General features: G+C 37.4%; 1 long non-coding RNA gene across 1 annotated transcript in view; it reads right to left on the bottom strand.

The window, feature by feature from the left end:
• LOC102452250 (uncharacterized) overlaps nucleotides 1–11,835 on the bottom strand; it is a 108,521-nt gene extending 96,686 nt beyond the window's left edge. The window contains exon 1 of the long non-coding RNA XR_012906806.2: nucleotides 11,574–11,835. This is a non-coding gene — a long non-coding RNA (uncharacterized LOC102452250). The remainder of the gene's footprint in view (nucleotides 1–11,573) is intronic.
• Nucleotides 11,836–18,055: the final 6,220 nt, after the last annotated feature.

The raw sequence follows: 18,055 nt of genomic DNA, 5'->3' as shown, positions 1-18,055 counted from the left end.
CTTACCCTATCATGAAATGGGCTAGGCAGAAGCATACCTCACAGGCTTGGTTAGAAAGCAAGCCTTAATGGATCAGGTTGCTTAAAAAAAAAAAAACATGCTTTTAGTAGGACACATATAATTAATAGAGAAATAAACACCTCACAAGAGGTGGACCCAAGCAGGCTCCCACCCAGCATAAGCTCAGCACTTCCTGGGGGTCTGCAGAGTGACTCAAAAGAAAGCTAAATACTGTAAGCAATTTACAACCTCTCATTTAACCCAAACCTACCATTTCACAACCTATACCTTTGCCAAGGAAATGCACTCCACATTACTTAACAGAATTCTACAGGCTGGCATGGTCCAATGAGCAGGTATGAGTACAGGAAAAAATAAAATAAATGGGAGCCTAGTAAATATATTTTTTTGCATTTTGGGCCAAAGATTAGCCTCATCTTCAGACCTAGAATATATTGCTCATTGTTCTACATTTCAGAAGTGTTGGTTGTCCATGCTGAGCTGCATTTTGATACAAGAGTTGCCCGCACAAAAGAAAATAGTTGTACCATACTGTCTGGTTGCTGTAACAATCCATCTATGGCCTCGCCCACCTCACCTTCTCTCTATTACACATGGAACCTCCAAGTATCTAAAACAACCTCCAGCAGGTTGACTATTCTCATGGACCCATGATAATGGCCAATTCAAATACTTACTTGTCTTTCAGTCAACTCTTTGACAACGGGTTCTCTGTTTTTCACATGTTATTTAGCAGCATTATTGTTGTTGGGTGCCTTTTTTTTTTTACTGCTTGTACAAAAAGTTGGACCAAGAAAGAGAAATTGCTACTCTTTCCTTTCCATATTCAGAGCTATCATCTCATTACGTAGTCATTTAACATTTAAGCACATGTAAATAAAGAAGGCAATATATTTTAGCAAAAGGCTTTTTACAAGTCAAAACACTGCAGTTGTTCTACAGAAACTTCAAGTCTGTTTTGACACATCAGGAGTGCAATAAAATTGTGCTGACACTTGTTTACAGAACGAGTGGCAATGTTACTTTGAAGTTCTAAGAAAAAGGTATTAGATAACCGGCATCCCAAAGGATGCCCCTGCTTTATTATAAGTCATAAAGGGATTGTATCCAGTCCTTAAAGCTATAGGCCAGATTGTCAGCTCATGTATATTGAGATAGATCATTGACATATATGGAGCCATTCTGGTTTACACCTACTCATAATGTGGCCCCATGTAATGACCAACATAATTCAATGGTCTCTAGTTTACTGATGATGTTTCTTTCAAGATGTCTGCATTGGCCTATGCATGCAAATTTGTTAGATCTTCCTCTCTTCTACTATATCATCGGATCAAGTAGAGCAAGAACTTCTGCCTGTTGAAAAAATAATATGGGGCTTCTTTTTCATTCTTTCAGAAGCTAGAAGAGGAGTCAGCAGTTGAAAGAAAAAGTTAAGTTTCCCTCACCCATGGCCACTTCCTGGACTGACTTTTCAAATTAAAGCCCTGGTTGTGCAAGTTGCTGCCTGTGCCAATACAGACGCTGATGGACTTATAGACATGGCATCATGCAGGAGTTTGCCAGCCTCAAGCAGCTTTCAGGATTGGATAAAAGTCAAATCCTTAAGGCCTTTAATAGCCCAAACTGTCATCAGAGTCAACAGATGTTTTACCCATCTAGGGCCTTGTCTACACTTACCAGGAGATTGGTCCGCATAGGACCAATCTCCTAAGGGGTCGATTTAGTGGGTCTAGTAAAGACATGCTAATTCAGTCTCTGCTCATGCTCCCATTGAATCTACTACTCCACTGCATTGAGAAGAATAAGAGGAGTTCACAGGAGAGTTTCTTCCATCGACCCCCTGCAGTGGAGATGCTACATAACTCAAACTAAGGTACTTTGACTCCAGCTATACTATTCATGTAGCTGGAGTTGCATACCTTAGTTAGATATTGCCCCTTAGTGTAGTCCTGGCCTAGGAAACCAAACAGTTAACCTTTAACAAAGCAAGGCATTTCAGTGCTTCATAAGAGGAAACAGAGGGCAATGTTTGTTCTTTAAGGGTACACTGAGTGGAGTCCTATCTGCTTATTCCCACTATGAGGTGAATCCTTCAATCTTGTAGAGTGTTCACTACTCCAGAGGTAAGGAAGATATTAAAATTCTGAATTATCCCAAGAAAGCTAATGGTAGTCCTGTAACTAATAGCTTCTTCCCCAGGCATGCCAGTGATTTGGTGGGGGTGGGGGGGAAGGAAATGATGTCTTACACAAAATGATATAGGTGGGCTTTTTAAAAATACAAAAGTTCCTTTGGGGTATCAGAGTTTGAAAATAGGATGTAATATACATATTCTTTCAACTCTACTCATGGAGAAAAAGGATTATACATAAAAATAGCAGGACTTTTCATCTCTCAGTGGGTTTCCAAATTGAGATTTTAGGCTCAGCCATCCAGAAAAAAAAAATTCGTAATATTATACTGTTGTACAACTGAATGTTTTTTTCCTCTTAATTCATCATTGCAACTGCATTTAGAACTGAGAAGGTGATAAAAACTGACTTGTGGCATTTCTGAAAGAGCTGCTGTCATTGTAGCCTTTGATTTTAAAAATCAAATGAAAAAAAACTCCATATCCCCATACAGCAGATCACTGTCTTGTTAGGGTAGATGTACCTAGTTGAACCAGCAATTGCGTGTTCACTTTGAAAAAACAAATTCAAACAGTACCTTCACACTAAAAAAAGCACAGAAGACATTTGAATTTACATGAAACAAAATAATCATTTTTACCCTACATTGTTCAACGGGGAAGTGATAATTTAAAATGTGATAGTTAAAGGCATCTAATTAATTTGTAAAGAATGTTTAAAAATTGATCATCTGAGAGATTTTCTTGGAAAGAAAGGTATTGTTTGTATTTCAAAATGCTTGCAGGTCTAGCTAACTATATGCTTTTTATCAGCTTCTCAATTAAAATATTACAAAAGTAGTATCAAAGTCTGACCTGACTTTCCCCATGAGCAAACATACTGAAGACAGGAACTCTTCTTCTCTCAAGACACTACTGGCCACATTTTTACAAGTACTCAGCATCCCAGTCAAGGCTACATTTGTATAACTTTTGTGTTCCATTTAGGCCCCTACATGAAGCAACCAGATTTTCAGAAATGCTCAGGACTCAGCACCATCAACTGACAATGACAGTTGCTGGGTTGTGAACTATTTTGAAAGTCTGTCCCTATGTTGATGGGATCCCTACTCATATGTTGGTACATTAGCACAAGAGAAGCTGAAACGCCTTCAGAGCTCAAAAGGTTTTTGAGGTTGAGGAGTTCAGCCCCATTCTGCAACCAACTGCCAGAGACTTAGAGCCTCCCTCCAGAATATCCCACATTCAGTTCCTTCCACCAGCACTCAGTTAAGATGCTTGTCTTTCCCTGTTGTCTATTTCCAGGTCTCTACTGGGTCCCACAAAATTCAGTTTAAAATGGTATTTGCTTTTTACTGATTTGCCCTTTTCTGTTTTGATTCTTTGACACCCTGTAGGCGCTCTTGGTAATGTTGACATCTCCCTTGATGCTTTCATCATAGAACCAAAGTAATCTTTGAGTTGTCATCTGAAAGTCAGGAGGAATTTAGAACATGCAGGCACTCCTGTGTAAGTTTTGGCACATCTCTGCCTCTTGTCCCTTGGCTGTTGATATTCTATCAGTGCTTAGTGCATTCTTGACACTTCACTGATAGTATCAGCTTCCCATCAGTGTGATAAGCTTTGATGAGGTATCCAGCTTTTCTGCTCAGTCATTTATCCTTGCAGCCCCTTTCTCTGCACATAGAGTTTCTTTTCCTGTGCTTTTGTCTCTTCTCTGCTAGAATCCACTGAAGAAATATCAGTATAAAATTGTCCCTCAACATCCTTTGGCAGATTGTTTTCACTCCAGTCCACAGGAGAGATACGGTTGTTTTTCAGTGCAAGATTAATCAAGGCTATGAAGCTTAAAGCAAGTGGTAATAATACAGAGGTACACCAGAAAATCCAAGTGTCCATGAGCTGTAGTCTTTATGAATTGTAATGCATGTTATAATGTCACTGGGACTTGCTGTGGTACTTGAGAGCCAGAGATTGTTGGGAATGGAGAATAGTTATGCCAGGGAGCTGAAACAGTGATGTACTCTATGCACCGAGTGCAGTATTACCACAACACAAAAAAGTGTGTTAGTATTGCTCATCAGGTGGCATCAGTACAGAACTTGCATTTGGTGGGAGTTTACTGTTGTATTGTACAAACTCATTTCAGCCTGGGCAGGGAGAAAACAAATCCTTAACTTATAAAATCTCTTAAGCAACATATTTTGTGGTCTGTTTCCCCAATTCCTGATCTGCAAATAAAGAAAGAGCATACTATTTTCCTCACAGGATCTCCCCCTTCAGCCTCGGCACCTTCTCTTCACAGGACACTACTGCTCTAACAACTGCTTGTTATGGCATAGATATGATACACCGCGTCTCGCAAAACTTTCATTGATTTCTAAATCTCCCATGGTCTCCTGAAAACACACACTAGACAGCACTAGCCAAGAGGAGGAAGATGAAAGGAAAAACAAACCAACCGTGTTTGTAAGTTAAACCAGTTAGGAGATAAGATAAACCAGAAGGCGCATGAGAGATTTTCAGAGTCAGCAAATGGACATACCTTTTTTAAGGTTTTCTAAATTTCCAAGGGGGAAGTTTCACAAAACACATCTTGGGGGATTGATGCCTTTTTGAGAAATTAGGAGGATTGAAAAAAAAGCTTCCCATTAAAGTATGGTATTTTCAACCTTTACTATGCCATGGTCACTAGCACTCCATAACATTGCATTAGGTCAAATACAACTTGACAATCTGCTAGATCAAGTATGTCATCCATTCTCAAATGACCCTTCCTTTCCAAAACAATGTTTTCTTCAGGAAGAACTCCACAATAAAATGTCCCCATTTTGTAATGCCACTATGACTCCTAATTTTAGATTTAAAAAGAAATTATTCAGGTTAAATAGAACGGTGCAATTTTAATGACTTAAAATGAGCACCAAGCACATGTATCTAAGGATAGAATTTCACATTATGAACATGAACTTGGTAAATGGTACTTTTGAAAAAAAATATTAAAAAAAACCCACACCAGTTGTCTGCAGCCACCAAGGATGAAATAGGTATTCACAAATGCTCCTGACAGATTTGTTATGCTTCCTCCATCTCAACAAATGCATGAATTCTTAGCCTCAACACTTTCTAGCTGTTTAGAACATGCTTTAGGAAGTCACAAAGCTTCTAGAACAGCAATTTTGATATTTCCAGGCAGTAAAACTCATTCTCATTTGGAGTCTTAAAAACTGGATGGAGTACAAGTGATTTTGAGTAATGCTTTTTCTTTCCCCTGCTAGTCAAATTATAAAGAAATGAGCAGGAGAAGAGTAAAAGCCAGAAGGAAACATAATAAAGTAATCATAAGTTGTATCTTAGATACCAACAGCTGGCAAAGCCGCGAACCTAAGAAGTCCTAAACATTTTCTGAAACCCTTTGATTTTCTGGTTTCTATCATCCTTGCTAGTTACATCTAGACTTGATCTGAGGTTAGCGTTGGCCTGCCAAAATATCTAGGGCCAAGTTGAGCCCCTGAATGTAATGAGAACTGCATATTTGAGAACACAAAAGTACACTATAAATGGATTTTGTAACTGGAAACTGAGTTGTGGCCTAAAAAAAAAACCTACTGCAATATGGGTAATGAATATAAATATTAAATATAGCAGACTTCAAGTCACCAACAGAACTATTTCCAGCAGATCTTTCTGAAACACTTGAAACTGGTGGATTACCATGTAAGGTATATTAGATTGCATTCTACATTCACTGTGGATTGGGACAAACATAGATACCGTGTAAGTGAAATGACTGTCACAAATATACAATACTATATAAGGTGAGTTAGTTATAGGAAAACCTTATCAGTTCTGTGAAGGACTAGCACATTTTGATCATGTACCTCTAGTTTTCTTTAGCAGTTAAGAAACGTGAACCATATGTGTCAAAGAAATCAAAATCTCTTGCAGACTTTGACTTTTACACAGCACTGCGTGGAGAAGTTTAGTAGAGATTCTGATTTTTTTTTTTTTTTTTTTTTTTTTTTTGCCAGTCTCCAGGTTTAGAATTTACCCTACATGGATTTGGACACATCTTGGAAACAGATTTTACCCACTTTAAAATTCTTTCTATTGTAAGGAAATGCCTGTTAATCAAAACTACATAGATTAAGCCTGAACATTGGTTTGTGCCTGTCTGACTCTTTAAATATAAAAAGATTTTGCTACCATTGCCTGACAGAAAAATCTGATTGTGGTACATATTACTACGTTATCATTTCTCACAGCTGCCACTGTGATTGCAGTTCTAGAGATGGTTCAATGTTTGTCACATTTCATGTTCTGTTTCCCTTTTTTTGCATTTTGTGAAACTGTTTTTTTCCGTTGAGAAGATATGGGAATTTAAGATGGAAGATGTTAATGTAACTATATTTTTCAGCTGTTATTTTGTTATCTAGTGCAACAGGAATAAGATGTCCAGCAGCATGCTGAAGCTATATGGGCACCTAATACTGACATATCAGATGACTAACGCTATCTAGCTTGATTAGCTCTCAAGCCCCAATCTTGTTTGTGTAAGATTCCCTCTCTTCCCCCCCAAGAAGGCAACTTATTTTTCTAAACAGGTCTAGAAAGTTGCATCACTATAGCTAATTATCAATTGAAAGAAACACGGATTGCAGTAAAATAGAAGCAGTGATGCCATGTAAGTTTTCTGTTAGAGGACTCATACCACACACAGCTGCAGACCTCCCTGAGGGAGCAAGTTGGTTGCTTGTGTCTGTGCCTGTACTCCCATGGGTGGCTTATGCCAATATTTATTCTACGAGGCTGGACACACTACCTAAATGGCAGCCTTGCAATGCAAGAACTAAGTAAACACTAAAGCTTTTGGATATTGTTAAAGATTATGAAACCTACCTGAGTAGTCAGCATTACATTTTTGGCTGATGTATTGCAAATTGCCTCAATTGCTATGTAATTTACCCAATATATAATAAGAAAAACCAATGTTTGAAGCATTGTGGGCTAGATTTTCAGATGGACTCAGTTCCTTTGTTGGCACTTAAATAAAAACAATATAAAATCCTATTTTGTATTTGTGAAATGTTTCCAAGAAAGTTGTATTACTTATTTTCCTGGAACATTAAAATAAAATTGACAAAGATATTATAGAACACAGCAAAACATTGTTTAATCTCAAGTTTGCATTTAGATTTTGTTTTTCCAAACACAGATCATGAAAATTTCAATTCAAATAAAGACAAAACTGCAACTTTACTTTCATACTTCTTAAATGAAATTTTATTGAAATTGGGGGTTGTGTGTGAAATATCTGATTTTAAGAAAGGAATGTTTTAAAGAAAAATATTAGGTACAGATAATTTTTACTAGTTCTATTTATGACAGGGATTGAAATATCGGTCAGAAGCTGAATGCACCAAACATGAATTCATATACCGTAGTGGGAGTTGTGTCTTTATGATAATTTACCTGTCTGTACTTGAGTAAAGAGATGCAATACAAAATGTACAGCATTCTTGCATATCAGATACTACAGCTAATCCATATTTAACAGAAAAATTACCTCGAAGACTATTTCTTCTGTTCTGAAGCCACATTTGTCAAAAGGAGTTTAAGAGGAAATTCACCAACAAATGTGTGTTCAGGTAAACATGGCTCTCATCTGCAATGGATCTCAACACAATCTATTAAAGCGATAAATCTAGTTGCCATTGTGGAAAAACTTGTCCTCTCCTAACTCACACCTCTTATACATGGAGAAAAACATGAAAATGATGAATCTGCTTGTCCTGATAAGAGGTAGAAGACAATAAAAAGTTATGATAAGCTGTTACATAAAATGTCTGCAGGATACTGTAAAATATAGGTAGGGTTGTTGTTTTTTCTTGCATTTTCAAAAACAATCATTTGCCATATTACCATCAATACATTTAAGAGGCTTTTTCCCCACTTAAAAATAGTAAGAGACAAAATTAAGCACTCTCTTCAAAGCAATAATTTACCAGGCCTAAATGTAAGCTTAAAGACTTTCTAGATCTAGCAGAACAGACTGAAATTCCAATTTAGCAATGCACTTAAGCATATGCCTAGCTTTAAGCATGACAGCAGTAGTGCTATTGAAGTGTTTGAGTTTAGGCACATGCTTAAGTACCTTGCTGAATTATGTCCTGAAAGAGCATTTCTTTAACCTGCCATCAGATTTTGGGGTGGCTATTTAATTTACAAAAAGAAACTGGACCTTGTTCTAGCCCAACATAAGGCAAAGGTTTGGAACTGTGAGTAGAGCATACAAAGGACACCTCCTTACACTCCTTCACAAATCAATACCTTCTCAATATGGGGCATGATCTTGAGCCAGATTCTGCTACCATTACCTGGATTAAGTAATACCTTACTCCCTGAGTTAAGTCATTGACTTAATGAACACTACTTCAAGCATGTCACTCTTCAAGTAAAGTAAGGTGCTTTAGCCCTTTCATGAACCCCTTAGCAAACTGCATGACTGAGACCCTTAATTGTTTTCACTGGGAAATGAAGATTCTCAACATCATACTGGAGATGCCCTACAGTCACAATCCTCCAAGATCAAGTAAATAATACCCTCAAATCTGATTGGAGTTGTATGCCTAACTTTTCCCTGGGAGTACCCGGCACTCGGCAGTTGAATCCTATGCTTCCAAATCCATGGCAAATGTGTTTAAAAATGGCTTATGTAGTCATGTTTCTTCCATGTACAACAAAATATTGCATCTGTTCTTTGTTGGAGATGTACCCATCTGTAAACTCTCTCATTTCTGACCCCAAGTCCTATCATCATTTGGGTCATCAGTAGCTCTAGATAGCCTTCATACCAAAAATACAGTTATCAAAGTCTATATATTAAAGTTAAGTATTATATTATGCCAGAGTTAAGAAATTGCCAAAGAATTTCTTGGTGCAACGAGTGTTTTCACTCCGAGTCTGTCTGCTTATTTCAAAACTCTCCAGTCATACCAGTATAACTCCAGAGGAGATTTCTCCTCCCCCCAAGAAGTATGCCTGATGTAACATTTGTCAGTGAGTAAGGACGTGAACCAGGCCTCGGAAACAGCAAGTCCTTGGTGGGAAAAGAAAAAAGATACAATCACAAAATGTATCTTCCTTTGTAACCTGGCTTTTATTTGCTAAAGATGGCAAATTAAGCCTGTCTGAGGCAGTTATAAAAATATAATGTATTAGATTCCCATGGCTCCCCCGTTCATTAAAGCTTTTCTTCTTTAAGAAATCTGCCCTGCTCTAAAGAACATTAGAAATAAGGATTGTATTTCAAATGAAGGCAGAGCAAGCAGAAAAAGCTTTCCTAATTATGTTACTAATTACTTGAACAGTCCTCCATTTGACAATATAATTGTACCAAAACAGAGTGGAATGTCTTCATTACACTGCAAATAAGAAGAATGTGTGGTTTTTCCTCTGTTAGAATTTATATATACTATGATCCAGACACATAAACTTTACCTGAACTTCAGGAGGCCAGAGGAATTGTCTAAAAATGAGTTTTTCAGCGCAAATATGCACATTACAGAATAGCTCATATTCTATGTGTTTTTCAGTAGCTCTCTCTCTCTCACCAGCTCCATAGCACAGGCCTAGAGAAAGCTTACATCAAACCCAAACAGCAATTGTGTATTTAAGTCTTCCCTGCTGGTCCTCCATTTTAGTGTCTGTGCTGCCCTGTATTTTATTTATAGTCCACAGAAGTCAGTGCAAAGTCATTGTATTTCTGATGCATCCTGCAGCAGTTAGAGGTGCAGGCTACCAGTATACCTGAAGATTTCAGCAGCAGTTAAAGATGAATATCAGAGCAAAACCCTATGCTAAAGGGGCAGCTAATTACAAGAAAAGGTGACATGATAGCAATCACAGAACAGTCATTCGCCAATCCCAACCATCCTGAATTCATTAAAAAAAAAAAAAAAAAAAAAAAAAAACACACGCCTTGGTACTTTTATCTTCAAAGCACTAAATATGAATAGTCAACTTTCTTGAGGGGCTAATATTAGCCCCCCCCCTTTTTAAACACAATTGGGACTATTGAGACACAGTGATTTGGTGTCAAATCCAGCTCTTACTGAAATCAAGAGAAAACTCTTATTCACTTCAACAACACAGACAGGGTAAGGCCCTAAATAATTTGCCAAAGACCAGGATATATTGGGGTTAGACAGAGAATTAGAATTCAGGAGTTTCTAGACCCCAGTCTTGAGCTCAGAACACTAGATCATATGTTCTTATCAACATGTTCTTCTCTCATACAATGTGCAGCACAGAGCCTCAGTGATTATTGGGGCTTCTAGATGCTACCAAAATAAACAATAATAATCTTCTAAGACTTGAAGGGGAAATGGGGGAGATGCACAGAATTCATAAAAAAGATCAGAAAAAAAATAGCAGTCTTCCTGCTGCAGAGTGTGATCATTTACAGCTGAGGATACAGACAAGAATGGCCTTGACTGCTGTGCAAATGGTTGTTGTTGGGAGTGCTGATGTACACAACTAGATTTGTGAGGTGCCTCTGGGTCTCTAGAGAGAGCTTTTTTTAAAAACTGCAAAATATATTTCATCTTTACTTCGCAAGTTACACTGTTTTGAACTGCCTGCAATGAAAACAAAATCTGTGAGCAAGTTTCCAAAAGAGAACAAAATCTTATTTCTCTTTGATAGTAGAACAATGCCGAATGTTCTGACCTTGTGGATTCAAAGCAAGCATAAAAAGTGTTATGGAACAATTTGTGATGCTGTGCAATTCTTACCATACACACTGCTATATACTGTGCTCTCAGTATGAATGCTTTAAGTCATATTAGCTGCAATAGTAAACATGTATAAAAAAAACAAGTATTTTATAGGGCTAAGTACAACCAAAAAACCCACTAGATCCAGAATCTCAAAACACATCTATCCCTATACTAGTGATCATAGAGAAATACTATCACAGATATGGTGACATCCACATGAAAAACTGCAGAGGCATGTGATAAATTATGTTTGTCAGGTAACAGTGATGACTTCACCTACACTCTGACTCCTATTTTAAGTGGGACTATCTCCAAAGTTCCAAATCACTGAATAAAACAAAACCTATCTCCCAAATGAAGCACCATCTTTTAAAAAAAATATATTGAGCAGGCAGATAAATATTTCTTATGCTCCTCTTCAGAAATGCAAAGCTAGAAACATAAGTTTCAGATCACAGGAAGGGGTGAGATAATACTCATCTTGAATTTCCCTCATTTGGGATCATTCATCTATGGCTTCAGCCTTAACAATAATGAGGTCCACCCAAAGTCACCCTAATAAAAACATTTTCCCCACACTCCTCCCTTATCAGATGCACTTTTCTTCTTATCCTGCCAAGTTCTCAGATATTCCTTACCTTTTATGGCACATTATGAAGAGCATGGGCAACTGTACTTTGCAGTGTTGCACTGACATTTTATTTAGTCAATACCTCATAGTTTGTGTCGACATTTTCCAGCGAGTGAACCAAGGTCCTTCACTCCGCTTGACTACATTTCTCTAACTGACTGGCCATTTGTGACTCATTTCAGCTGGTCTCCCACCCGCTGGCTATTTCCTTGCAGCAGTTGAGCAACAAAAGAGAATTAGCTAAATAGCTGATCATCTCACTGATTGGGCTTCAGGAGCATGGAAATGTGTTTCTACCTTGCACTAAATCAAAATTGCTAACAGCTCTCACCCCTCACAAACATATGGAGAATGCTTATTTCTTTAGATGATCACATTTTTTTGAAACTCCCCCAATTTTCTATTTTTTTCTGTACAGTTTTGGCAATACTGAAAGTGATCAGGTTTTATTACTTTTAAATCTAACCTCCTAACTAGACCAAATAAACATTTCAAACATTCATTCTTCAGTGCCATATACTTAGTCTATTTTCATCTGATGCTGCCTTGGTTTCCCTCTCAATTCCAGGTCAACTGCCTGGTCATATTCTCCTCCAAATGGAGGAGACCCAGGAAAGACTCATGGCCACACAATGTCTCCTTCTAGGAACTGTTTCATTCTTTCAGTACCATACAACCTAGAAAGCACTTTCTGTACCCAACCAGAGAGATTTTCAGACATGTTTATTATTGGATTACAGAATTTTTTCACAAATTTAATTGTAGTCAATATTTAAAAAAGTGTGGGCAGTGTGATTTACCTTTGTATGCACACTTATGTCACATGTTTCTGTTCCTGACTAGAAAAATATAACTTCCAGGATCTAGCTTTCAGTATAGATATTTATCTTTATAATTTTTAAGATCATTTTCTGTAAGTATTCATAATCTGGCAAAGAAAAAGAACCAGAAACTCCACAAAGCTCTTCCCCATCACCAATTTACTGTATGTGGAAGGGGAACACAATACTTTGCTATTTGTAAACATACATAGGACATGTGAACATTCCAACAAATATTCATTTACTAGTAAGTTTGTAGGCAGCAAAAGAGATGCAGGCTGCTATAGTTTTTTGTTTAGGCAAATATTCTTCTCACAGACAAGTACTGACATTGTACTTGCAAATATTTGGTGCCAGTCCGGGTGCAAGCTGGAGAAACTTCATTGATGTGTCAAAGATTCTATTGCAGAATCAGGGCCTATATATACCTGCACTTTATTCCATGAATCTGTAGAATTATTAGTTCTACATTTCCAGTTTTATTGTTGCTGTTGAATGATAAAGAGACAGATAACTAGTAAGACTGTGAAAAACATTGACCTACTTCTAAATGTCCCATCCCCCGGAATATTATTGTTAAGAATCTGTTTTACATTAAAGAAACATTTCAAATCCTCTTGCATTCTTTAGCTACAGAGCTGACTTCTTCCTTCTGCAGTCCTCTGTCTACACATTCTGGATCAGGAAATGCCTTACATGGGCATATTAAATTCAAGCCTTAGATTCCAGCCTACCCAGTGGTATGTGAATCAGATTCAAACTTTTGAACTGTTTTTCTTTCATTGAGACCCACACCTGCTATTTATTTAGATTTGTAAGAGACAGATTGACTTCAAATGGTAGAAAAAACAGTTCTCATTTGAGGAGGGTTTGCTGTAATTTATTTAGCCACTTCTGGCAATTCCTAAGAAAGAGCATGCATGTCTGGAGGATTTAAAAGTTATCTAGTTTCAGTTTATGCTGCTCTCTCATCAGAAAGTACAGAATATACAGGGATAGATTTCCAAGAAGTTATTCAATTTCCCTGTATTATTTATTATTCAGTAATGATTCTTAATAGTGATTCCACAGAACCAAAATAGGAACTGAAAATGTAGGAATATGATAATCTGCCTAAGTGTATGACAGAAAATGTTAACCTCTTTAAACTGTGTCTAGACATTCAAAGGCTCCAGGAAATTTAGCTGAGGATTTGTATATTCTATTTTATTTAGGTTCCCATGCCTCTGCCCATCATTGTGGTATTTGAGCAGCTTTCAGAACTGCACAAAGCAATGAGATCTGAGGCATGTATGTTCCCTAGTCAGGGCACTCACAATGTTTTCTTCATTTCACATCAGGCAGCCTCCTATTTTCTGGGGTGTATTAAAAATATCTACTTTCTTTGTTTGAAAGCAATTCAGAGGTGGATAGGAAGAAAGGTTTGGGTTTTTTTAACTTGAAAAAGAGTGTATAAAAGGCAGCTGTTCGGGGAATTCTTCTTGAAGATAAACATCCTGATATTAAAATTACATCAATGGGAGTTTTGCCCTTGTAAGCAATTCATAATATGACCCCTAATGTTGTCAATTGGCTTCAAAACCTATTTTTGAAATTGCACCATGAAAAAAGGGAGTGCCCTCTCTTAAAAGGTGGTGTTTTGTTTTCATCGGGGATTTGAACATACATACATGGAAGCATAAAATATGTGCCTTTTTATAAATAGGCAAAACTGGACATTTTTAAAAGGTAACAGGCCAGTTCAAAGACACCTCTTGCCATTTTGAATCCATGCTTCATATGCTCCCCAGAGGATCCTGCACAATCCAGTACTCTACAATGTGGAATCATCTCCCTTTTATAGTGGAGATGTTTATATATTAAAATTATCCAAATCACCAACATTCTTTTATACCAACACACATACTTAAACTGGTCTTCTGTTAGAATTTGTGTAAGGCTGGTAGAAGCTAGCCTTATGTCCTATGCAACTTGTAATTCAACTTTGCAACTGATAACTCATCTGAAGTCTGACTTTCATGAAGATGGAGATCTCTATTTTATATCTTACATGCTGACATATGGATATGCTAGTTAGTATAGAAATGTAAATGGATATAAAGAGATCCTTCTCTTACTTGCACAAAACTTATCAGCTGCAAGAACAATGCTTGAATCCCTGAAGTTTTTCAAATGAGAAAGAGATTAAGAAACTATTTAAAAGTCTAGAATATTCAGCACTGAGTAAACCACAGATTGCCAGTTTTAATTCCTTTTATTAACATATTTGTTGTGAAATTCATCTTAAGCAAATACATTCTTTATCAGTTTATTATATGATATCAAATCCAAAGTTTTGTTTTTTATTAGTCTTTTGTCTGGATCCAGTTGTTTCTAATTTATTGCCATGTATCACTTGCAACAGAATCCTTTGAGTTTCCTCTCTGAACTTAAACCACCTGGTTTCTGTTAGTTTTTAAGGTGGACAAGGACAGTAGGTCACTTCACTCTGCACGTTGTAAAAGCAACAATTTTAAAAGGTGGCAGACGTGTGCGGATAAACAGAAACAAAAGCCTCCTATGTGCCTGAAAATCCTCGGCATTTAATAGGGTTTTAGTGAGATTCAGTCACAATTCCCAACAGAATAAATTGTTTTTAATCTGTGGGGTTCTTGGGTGCACCATAAAACAATGTTCCATAATACTCCGTTTTATTTAATTTTAAAAAGATCATCCATTTCAATTTAATTACTGCATTAGGTCAATGAGGACCAAAGATTTTTCCAGAAAACAGCTGTGAAATATTACAGGAGACAGTCCTAATTCTGCAAGCACTTACATATGGGATCCATTTTACACACAGCTATAGTCCCATTGAATTCAGTGGGAGTACTCACATCCAGAAAGTTACTCAACTGCATATGTGATTGCAGGATTAGGACCTAAAAGCTTGCAGATAATTCAGACCAATATTGGAGAGTGATACCCATCATTTTACATGTGTGCAGGGCTTCCTTACTGCATCAGAAGTATAGAAGTCATAAAGTGAGGTCAATAGGATTACTCATGAGTAAATTTTGGCTCAGGACATGAGGAATCTATAGAAAGTATATTTTTATTCCTCAATTTTTGCACCAAATATGCTTGTGCAACATTGGGATAATTTGCACTTTGTATCACTTAGAGTATTCAAGTTTAAACCACTGAAAAGAAAATGACCTAAGTGTAGATGATGTTGGAGATACCATAAAATATCTGACAATGGTGTGACACAACTCCTTTTGAATTTTTAGTATATAAATAATGCCAGAGGGCACACAATAACATTATGAATGTGTTTTTGTCTGACATAACAATAAACTGAGATGTCTGTCACAGACAGATAGAATACATTTTGAAAAATTGAAGACATCTAATTACAGTGTTATAGACTTTGAAGAATTATTATAACATATAAAAAGTTCAGTGGCAATTAATCATACTTCTGCACATATACAAAACAAACAAAAACCCTCCCATACCCCTTGAATCCAGATTAAACCTATTTATGGAAAGATCCCAGAGTACAAAATTTTAAGTTATGGCAATAATATTTGCTACTATGAACACATCTCATTTTATGGAGCCAACAGTCATCACTTCTCAAGATACAGATTTCATTATACAGGTCACACACAGTTTTTCCTCAGCTTCATGGGTGCAAGCCCAGGCTTTTAGACTCCTTTGTTGATTTCACTGAAGTGTTGCTCAGCCTCTTTGGCTATACAATTAAAATCAAAGGTGTTTTTTTTCCTGTTCCACTTTTAACATTTCCCTGACTTTAGGGCCAGTTCTGTGCTTAGGCTCAGAGTGTGCCTTGTTCAGTGAAAGCCTGCAGGAGTCATCCTTAAAGGGTGAACTGCAATTGTTTATTTTTTTTTGTGCACAAGAAGGCTCCTTTTGACCTTTCCCTGGTTGTGTGTAACAGGCTGCAGATGATCAGATGCAATTTGGATCCTAACAGATTAAGGTTTCCTTTGAATCATCTACTAAATCTTTATGTGTCTTTTGCTGTGTTTTTAGCTCCTGTTATTTAAAAGCAAATTTTCTTAATCACATACTGCATGCTACTCCATCATCTACATGTAATATCACACTGCTTGCTTTGCCAACAAGAAAACACTGCAACATTCACAACTTAAAATATATAGCTAATGGATTTAAACTTGGGTGTCTAGAGCTAAGCACAGAAATTCTGATCTTTCAAAATTCATTCTGTGAGAGCAAACAGCTGATGTTAACTGGCCTTCACATGACCACACTGCAGTGAAAAACCACAAGACTAGATATTTAAACCCATGTTTAGTAAAATAGGGCCCTGGTCTATAAAGAGGTAGAGATGTGTTTTAACTTGACACATGATGAATATTCTGATTAACTTCAATGAATGGCCTGCTTTTCAGAGAGCTGAGTACCCACAAATCTTTGACTTAAGAACATAAGAACGGCCATACTGGGTCAGACCAAAAGTCCATCTAGCCCAGTATCCTGTCTACCAACAGTGGCCTGCACCAGGTGCCCCAGAGAGGGTGGACCGAAGACAATGATCAAGCGATTTGTCTCCTGCCATCCCTTTCCAGCCTCTGACAAACAGAGGCCAAGGACACCAATTCTATGCCCTGGCTAATAGGCTTTTATGGACCTAATCTCCATAAAATTATCTAGCTTCTCTTTAAACTCTGTTATATTCCTATATAAACTTAAATGCAAGCTCAAGGTACTCAGCATCTGTGAAAGAATTAAACCATTTTTTTCCAGTGCCCACATTTGAATATAGGTCTATAAACATTAATACATTAAAATATCATAAATAATATCCATTCTGAGACTGGGCCCCATCCTCAGCTAGTATACATCTGTTTCTCTCCAGTAACTTCAGTGGACTGATGCCAACTTACACCAGCTGGCACAAAATGATAGAGAAGCACTAGGGATGGGAGCATTTCTGTTGAAGCCAGTGGGACTACTCCTGGGCTCAATGACCAGCGTATGTTAAACACTTGGCTGAACAGGGGCTTCAGGGAGAGATTTTCAAAGCATAAATGACAGGAACAAGAATGCCATTGAAAAGTCACAGAACCATAACATTTAGAACTAAATATGAAACTGGCCCTTCTTTGTCCTGCCTAAGGTGTGCATGGCACACATGATGATCCTCCACTCTTCTGGAGCATCTACTGAATGGGAGGCCAGCAGAATTAGATCTTATGGGCAATTATCATTGTATACCAGCTGAGGGGCTGCCTATCAGTGTTAAATAAGATGTTCAGGCTGAAGCCAGGCCAATAGAATTACCATGACAATATGTTTTGTGTCTACACTTGTATTTTAAAAAATGTAAAAATAAATGTGTGCAACCTAATACTGGGATGTCATCGCTCTTATGATGGTATAATGGTTTATTGAGTATTTACATTGCTCAGGACTTTTCCCAGATGCATATTACTTAATAGATATGTCCCAAAGGACAGATATGTCTGAATGTATCATGTAAATCTGCTTTTAGATATTTCTATCTGTGAGGTTAGCATATTCAAGCCCATCAACAGAGCAAGGCAAAGAGGGCAGCTGGCCCAGGGACCAGCGATTCTAAGGGAAACAGGCCCCAGGCCCTTTAGAATTGCTGGAAATACCATGCAATGAGCTGCAG

The sequence above is a fragment of the Pelodiscus sinensis genome, chromosome 12 (assembly GCF_052426305.1).
Source record: "Pelodiscus sinensis isolate ZL-2025 chromosome 12, ASM5242630v1, whole genome shotgun sequence".
In the NCBI taxonomy this organism is placed as follows: Eukaryota; Metazoa; Chordata; order Testudines; family Trionychidae; genus Pelodiscus; species Pelodiscus sinensis.
Note: the sequence above shows the minus strand (reverse complement) of the source record. Positions and strands in the feature narration are given on the sequence as shown.